Genomic DNA, 8479 nt, shown 5'->3' with positions numbered 1-8479 from the left:
CAGCGTTATATAATCAAATCCAGAAGGCTGTGTGAGGCCACATGGCCTCTCATCTGCCTCTGCTCGGTGCCCTCCCTATCACTGGAGACCCACCCCACTCCACCCTGCAGGGCCTCCACCCATGCAGCCCCACCCTGAGGGAGTGGGAGGCTGGGAGGGACCGACTGGCTCCAGGCAGCAGCCAGTTCCTGGAAATTCCGGCCTGAACAAGGATGGCTGGAGCCTTCCACAGAACCAGAAAGACCGTCAGGGAGGTGGCAGTTCCCACTGCCCCTGAGAATCCCCCACTACAGTTTATCTCAGACAACCACAGGACCTTTGGATAGAAAACCTCTAGCTAACACTGCCCTGTCCCTCCAAAAGTAAACAAAAAAGAAACAGAAAGGCATTTGGAACCACTGCTATTCAACAGGGCCCCAACCCAAATCTTCCTCCTCCTGGCTCCTGCCTCCAAGAGGCTGCCCTGACCCTCCCATTTGCCTGATTTTGTCATTCACCATGGAAACCTCAGGTCATCTGGGAAGCCTCCCTCACCCCCTTTCTTTGCCTCTCTAGTCCAGCCCTCAAGGCCAGGCCCTAGGGCCTCACACCCCTGTCCTTGAGAATTTTTTACCCCAGCAATGCAGCCCACCCCCTAGTCACCTCCAGTTTCCAGTTCTTTTTAAAATCTCATCCTTCCCAAGCTTACACACCCTCCTCCAAGGGGACCCCAGGGCTTACAGGGTGGGTTCAGGTGCTTGGCACCTCCTTCTAACTGGTCACCCCCTGCTCCAAAAAGTGCCCCTCATGCTGGCCCCCCTGCCTCCCCCTCCCTGCCCCGGGTCTTTGTTCATTTTTGGCCCTGATGCTGGGCAACCGGTGAGGAATGCCCCCCTCCCCTTCCGGCTTATCTAAATCCTCCTAATTCTTCAAAGACCGGCTCAAGGCCCTCCCCACCGGGGGCAGCCAGCTGAGGGCTCCCTGGTAGATGCCAGGCCACCTCTTCTTACCTAGATTTGCTTTATTCCCTCAAAGGCATGTACAGTACCACCAGCAGGACTGAGAACACCTGATGGCCAGGCAGGTGCCTCGCCCTGCCTCAGAGACTGCCTCTCCACTCTCCAGGAGACCTGGTCCCTTCAGGATCTGTTTAGGAATGCCACCTTGGTTCATGGGTCAGGCCCAGGGAGCTAACAGGAGAAGCAGCCTGAGCAGGGAGGGGTCCTGCACCACCTCCCTTTGGATGCACTTGAAGTCTCCTTAGGAAAGAATGGGGGTGAGGGAGGGCCTGGCCCCACAGGAAACCTAGTGAACCAGACTTCCTTTAAGAAACTCACTGTCCCTAACCTCAACCTCACCTCTCAGGGTCCTCCAGAGTCCTTACTGGTATCATTCTCAAAGAACCTTTTATAACCCACCCTGTGAGGTCTTCCAAACAAGTCAATGTCAAGGTCTCTATTCTCTGTTTTAAAATCCAAAATAGAAGACAATGGAAAGTAGGAGGTGTGCACGGGGGACAAACACTGGGCTTTTTCAAAAGGACACTTCTATTAACCAAGAAACACAGAGCTAAGTGACCCCCCCACACACCTTCTGCTGGTCAGCACCACCTCTGAGACAGGTAATCACAGGTATTGTTCTTTTTCACACTGACTGTGTCACTTAATGCCCAGGAGAGGTGTACTACTGTCTTCTCATTGGATAAGAACACAGAAACAGAAGTCAATTAACCTCCCAAGACCACAGGGTTGCCAAGCTGGAGAAACAGGATTTGAACCCAAGGTCATCATCCGACTTTGAGACTGGTGGCACTCCACTCTATCACCTCTCCAAGCAGAGGGCAACTAGACTATGAACAGTAAGAGTGGGATAGTCTTACAGTCGCCAATAGACATGATTTCAGCCACTACCAAGTGGCCCCAGCTGCCACCTCTCTCCTTGAGAGAGCATGCTCAGATGCTTGGACGCAAGATCAAAGACACATTTTGAATGCCCCAAATTAGGCTATTATTCTTCCTTAGCCAATGCACCTGCAATTGGTCCATAAAACTGCTGAGAAAAATTGGCAGCTTTACCCAAGTAAACACAGAAATCCTCATAATAACTGTACAAAGGTGGAAGGGTCAGGTCCTCATCCCCATTTTAGAAATGAGGAAATGGAGGAACAGAGGTGAAATGACTCGCCCAAATTCGCAGAGCTGGTTGGAGTTGCAGCCAAGTAGAGAAGTGTGCCTGCCTGCAGACTGGGGCTCTTTCTGTTCTGCTTCACAGTCTGCGTGGTGGGACCCAGTTTTAGGTGAAATCGCCTCATCCTGAGGTCACTCCACAGCACAGAGGATGTGGGTGTGCACACTGGTCTGTGTTGAGCAGTGCCATGGGAGGTTCCTACTGGCAATTAAGATTTCAAAATGCCTTTTCAGGTTAGATCACGGCAGACCTACTCTATCCTGTGGCATAACTCAGAATAATGATTGCACGTAATTTGAGATTAGCACTAATGAGTAGGTGCTCAATAAATACTTGGGAGATGAATAAATGAATGGATGTCAAACTACACTTCTCACATGCTAGGATGAAGTGAAGGGCAAGGGCCCTGGAATGATTGCACAGCAGGTATTTCCATGGAAAACCGGTTGGGGGGGCCAAAGTCAGCCGGAAACACCATCTTCTAAAATGCGAAGTAGACGTGAAAACTTTGGACGCTTGGGAAACAGAGAAAAACTCCCTTGTTTGGAGAACTAAGCAGAACAGGAACTTGATCTTACTGATGAAAATACTTTAGGGTGCAAAGTTTTGGAAGGTACCAGTGTACAAAACGCAAGAACAGATAAAGGAGTGGATTTCAGTGATTAAACTCAAAGAACGGTAGAAGCAAAAAAGAATGACACGTAGGCCAACTGAGAACAAACCTTCACTGGATTCACAGGTCGCTCTCCAGGGTAGAACGAACTAACCTCAATACCCAATCCACGGCTCCTCTTTAGATTTGGCCAAACTCCACGGATTGGGGTTGAAGACAGCTCAACCACCCCTGGCGGGATCCTCAAACCTTCTGGAGACTGGCAACCACCACTGATATGTCCTAGACTAAGTGAAGCTCTTTATAAAGTCTCCTGGAAAAAGGGCACCCCTTTCCTGGAAATCAGGAGAAGAACTAGACCCAGAAGTTCCGCCAAATGAACTGGCTGAAGAGCCACACAGCTTGGTGTTCTCTGTCTCTAGCCCTCCTTAATTATCTGGGGAAATGATAATGTATTCAGCCTACCAACACAATGGAATGAGTTTCAAAAATCTCCAGAAACCTGTTATGCTTAAAGAAAGAACTTCACTATAAACACTCTGGCCAAGGGACACAAAACAGACAATTTCTTCAATGTCCCATGAAAGATTGTTATATTTCACAATCAGCACAGGCCAACTGAAGGGTAGACAGACTTTCTTTTTTTTTTTTTGGCGTGGGGGGGGGTCTTGGGAGAAAACACCTCTAGTTCTGGTTCAGAAACTGTGTCTACAGCATTGTGTCTTTTATTACTACTAAAGTTCAAGGAAGGAGAGTTTGGGGTTGGGAGAGCAGGGCTACCTCCTTTAGACAATGCCCTCCCTTATCAGGGCAGACTGCTGTCTGGTTTCCTGTCTCAAGCTCCAGTGTGACTGCTTAAGATGAGAAGCAGGGCCTGGGTCTAAGAAAGGGGCAGGCCAGGCTTGAAAATGAGAATTCTAAAGACCATCATAATCCTTTCCCAAGTCACTATAAGAGGCACCTCCACTAGAATAGCACCTATTAGCAAACCAGGTATCAACTGTTCTAAGACTCTAGAGATTACTATTACTATTATTTTTAAAATAAAGCTAAACCAAGGACAAATGAAGCAGTTCAGAAAGAAGCTCCATTTCCAGAAGAATGTCATTCCTAGTACTTAAAGGATGAGGTTGCTTGTATTTATTTATTTTTCTTAAATACAACTGGGTGTGAAAATAGAGCAAGAAACACTGTCTGTGAAAGCTGCCACTGTACAGCAAAAATGTGGATTTGGAAAAATTAAGAAAGGCAAGTACTGAAAAGCAGGATAAAGAAACGGAATGGAATTAAATTAGGAATGATGATTTACACTATTGAGATAAAATCAGTATTCAGTTTTTGTTTAAAATAGTAGCTATTAGAATAATTTCCGTCTACTATTTTGTACAGCCTTTAAAAGCTGGCAGAGATTTTCCTGATAGACTCCGTTAGACCCTAATCATTCCTATTAATTATCCCCCTCTCCATACCAAAGAGGAAGGAATGACCTGGCTAAAGCCACATCAACATTCTGCCTACCAAGTCTACTTGGATGGTTAACAACTTTAGAACCCAAAACCAAAAACCTTGCTTCAGTTTGGGATATTTCCGAATTTCGGTTTAAAGGCCTCTTGTTCTATAAGTCAGCCTAATATTTCAAGTAGTTTTTCCCAAAGGAGAAAGGGGAAAAAAAAAATCTTACTGGGACACTCTAAATCTCCCATCATTTCTCAAGGAAGATAAACAGTAGCCAACTACTTGATACCAGTAACTTAAACATCAAAATATTTTATACTTTCCTTTTCTATATGAAAGAGTATGATGGGATGTGATATTTAAAGCCAAAGTTCTATTATCAACAACATCTGAGAGTACCAGGCCTGATCTGCTGCTTTTGCAACTCTTTGAATTGATTCCATTAGAGGACACTATAGATCTGTCCTTTAGATTTTAAAGAAAATCCCAAAGTGAGTTTAAAAAATATGCTTTTTCCTTCCCAACCATTTCTTTAAAATTAAGTTTTTGAAGATCCAAGAGAAAAATAATTTCTTAGGGTAGGTTTTAAACTTAACCCAGAAATTGAAATTCATGACTTACAACGGACAGAATATTTTTAAAAATTGGAATTATAAAAAATTTGTTGCTGAGAAACGAACAAGAGGCATTCTTCTTCTGTTTTCAAAAATATAAGATTAAAAATTTCCAAACTATCATTAAATGAATTTCTTATTGCTAGTTTCCCTTTCCTTTGAGCTTTTTATTCTTAAAATGGTTTGGAAGTCAGATCCAGAATACAGTAAAATCTTTGTCCTTCAAAAATTGTCCTGGTATTTTAATCTCTCTCCTTAAAAAGCAATAATCCTGGAATTTTTTCAATATATGCTTTGCTTGAATTTTTTTCCCCAAAGATTCTCCTTCAAAACATAAGCATGACTTAACTCAGCCCAGGTTGCTAAGACTGCTTCAATTCTCCACTCACTCATGAAAGCCTACCTTGGGCTGCTGTTCATGTTAACAAAGGTGGGTCACATCTTCCAGATAACACAAGGTCTTCTCTACTGTAAGGTGTTAATCCTGATCCAAAGTTGACAGCTTCAGGGCAAAATGCCTATCTTAAAACAAACACCTGGCCCACCTTCACAGAATTATAAACACAAATCAGGACAACCTCCTTTAGATTTCTTTGCCAATATGCACACAAATTTCTTCAAATCACAGTGTGGCAATGAAAAATTTAAAAAGGTAAAAGTATTGATTCACCCATATAAACACAGTGGAGCGAAGGGTGTATGTAAAAAAGGTTAACTGACTTCTCATTATGACATAACACAGGCATCTTGAGCAATCGCAAGTGTGTAGAGACATGATAACTCCCTGGGAGGGGATGCTGAGTTTAGGGGCAGGGATCACGGCCTGGTCCAGGCTACTGATCTACCAGAAAACAGCCTGAAACAGGAAAGAGCACACATATGCCACTTGGAATGTATGACGCAAACCCCAGCCTTGAAACAAAGAACAGGAAACAGCTCTGCTGGCTGTGCTGGAGAGAAAGCACAGAGAAACATTTAGCCGGCCCTCCCTGACCCTATATTCATGAGCAGCTGGAGTTTTTTAAGACAACAACAGGGGGGTGGAGGTGTTTGTTCTATGGGTGTGAATAATAACACCAGCTTTATACTGAGGACCTGCCCTATTTACAAATAGGAGCTGCCACATATAGTAAACATCCTAAGTGCACATGTGATTTTATCATAGTCAAGCTGCAGAGACCTTCCAAATTAACACCAGCCTCCCTCCTGATTTCTTTTGTCTCTTTCTGCTCTATCCCAATAGCTAATCCCTGGCCCTAACCAAATTTGGGGGGTCGTCGGGGTAATGATGACCTTACAGTTTCGTGTCATCAAGAAGAAAATTAAGATACAGCCCTGCTGTTAAGAATTCAGATTACAATTGGGTTACCCCACATAACTGAAACTGGGCCAGTTTTAAGCCTCCTTTAGTCACAGAACTAAATTCCAAGACACAGACTGTGGGCCACTGAGAGTCACCCAAATTTTCACTGTCTTTTTCAAATGTAGTTAACAGACATAGTTGCCCAGAGATGCTCATCTGTTCTACATGTTCAAACACCTCCAGAAATTCACATTTTGAGATGTGATTCTGTCCCTGACATTTCCATTAATCCAAAATTGTAATGCAGTCTGCAGACTAGAGTACCAATTTTTATAGGTACTCTAAAATACCTGTTTTCCTTTAAGGGTTTTTAAGGTAACAAAGTGCATTTATAGTCCCATTCTCATTATTTATCTTCCTCTTGTTAGCCAGAACGGATTAACTCAGGTTTCCACCCTTAACGATTTGAGGATTGGTGTATAGACATAACCACAGGTTAAAAGGGGGGTGGGGGATCACTGTACCCATAGCAACAAGATTGGGTTTTAATTTAGAAACTTTGCAGTGAAGAAAACAATAGCTTTCTCCAAAGCTATGCTGTTGTTTTATATCTGACAAGGTTTTGTGGTCTAAGCAGCTACTTTTCTTTGTTATTCTCACAATGCAAGTCTTATAACTTGCATTCTCCCTCATGCAAGGCCAAATGTTGTTTATAGAATATCTTCATTGAACTTAACCAATACTACCTTAGGCTTTTTTCTCCTAATAGTTCTACAGCAAACCCCACTGACTGTAAAAATTGAGAAATCAGTTTCTCTAGGGAGTTTAAATCAATCAAACATCTTATTCCGGGTTTCTATTAACAGCCCAAGGTTAACTACCATGCATACTTCATGTTTCAAGCCAAGGAAATCACTTGAGGACTCTTTCTTTAAACAATACCACTAACTTGCAAAATTCTGGAAATGTTAATGCTACCAGATTTTTTTTTCTTCTAAAAACAAGACTTCCCTAGGGTGAGGCAGATCATCATCCAGATGGAATTCTCATATAAACATGTTCCTCAAATTCATACATAAAACACTCAGAAAAGGGCAGCACAAAACTGCTGTGAAAAACCTATAATGAACAACTGCCTATGCCCCACTTGATTTTGCTTAATAATTCGATACTAAAGGTAAATGAAATCAGAATACCACTTCATACTTTTCCCCATACACCAGACTCCTGTGAACATATAATCCATGTATTTAAGGTGTCGTGGGTGATATTAATGGGAAAATAAATTTTGAGTTAACAAAAATTCAGTGCAAAATGTTTATTTTTGTAAAATACAAGACTGTGGGTAAATCCCATTTTACATTTAACTCAGTTAATTAAAAAAAAAGTCTTAGTAGATTCTTCATGTAGTATCACCGTATATTGCTGTAAATCTTAAAGCAGTAAAGTGTTTCTGTTATCTGCCAAAGAAATGGATATGACAATTCCAGGTCTTATCTGCTATCTCCAAGACAGCCCTCTGAAATGTTAGGTAGGTCCCAAGGATCCGGGTGCAGGGATCAGTCCCCGGTCCCCTCTCGGCTCGAGTCCCTAACGCTGCAGGCGGTCGCCTAGGGCGCTCTCCGCCTCCAGCCACGCTGCAATCCTTGCTCCAGGCACTGCGGCAGGTTCTCTCCGTGCCCCCAGGAGGACTCCAAACCCGGTTGGCTCTTTTCCCCTGCCCGGAGGAGCCAGACGCTCCGGCAGTTCCCGGGTTCCAGGACCGAGAATGGGATGCTCCTCCAGACCCAACTGCCCCAAGTTTCTTCCCTGAGGGGCCAGAGGCTGCTCCAAGTTTGCTCTGCAGGGCGAGCGGTTGCGCGCCGGGTCCAGGGAAGGGGGGCGGGGGGGCGCAGGGAATAGATTGGGGTGCAGCGGGGGCTGCCTGTGGGCTTGGGAAAGTGCTGCTGCTCCGAGCAGCCAGGAGTGGGAAGACTGGACTTTATTCCAAAGGAAGTAGGCCATGGAACGGACTGACATGTTTAGGTTTGCATTTCAGAAAAGCCCCCTTACTCTGATCTCCTTGCCACACTTCAGCCCATGCTACAAATAGGATGTCCAACAAGGCACTGTGGCAACAGGGCAGACCAGGATTGTGGTCAAGGAGGATTCAGAATGATAGGCTAGGACCTGTTAGGGAGCAGGGAGCCATGGGTAACTTCAGGCACTTCTGGTTTGGGCATCTGGAAGGTGGTGTCCTTTGCTGAGCTACCCAGCACTGGATGGATGCAGTTTTTATACATGTCTCATTTGAGCTGACTCCCACAGGGTGCTGAACACAGTGTGCTC

Source organism: Marmota marmota, unplaced genomic scaffold (assembly GCF_001458135.2).
Source record: "Marmota marmota marmota unplaced genomic scaffold, marMar, whole genome shotgun sequence".
NCBI lineage: Eukaryota > Metazoa > Chordata > Mammalia > Rodentia > Sciuridae > Marmota > Marmota marmota.
This window is presented reverse-complemented; position numbering follows the sequence as displayed.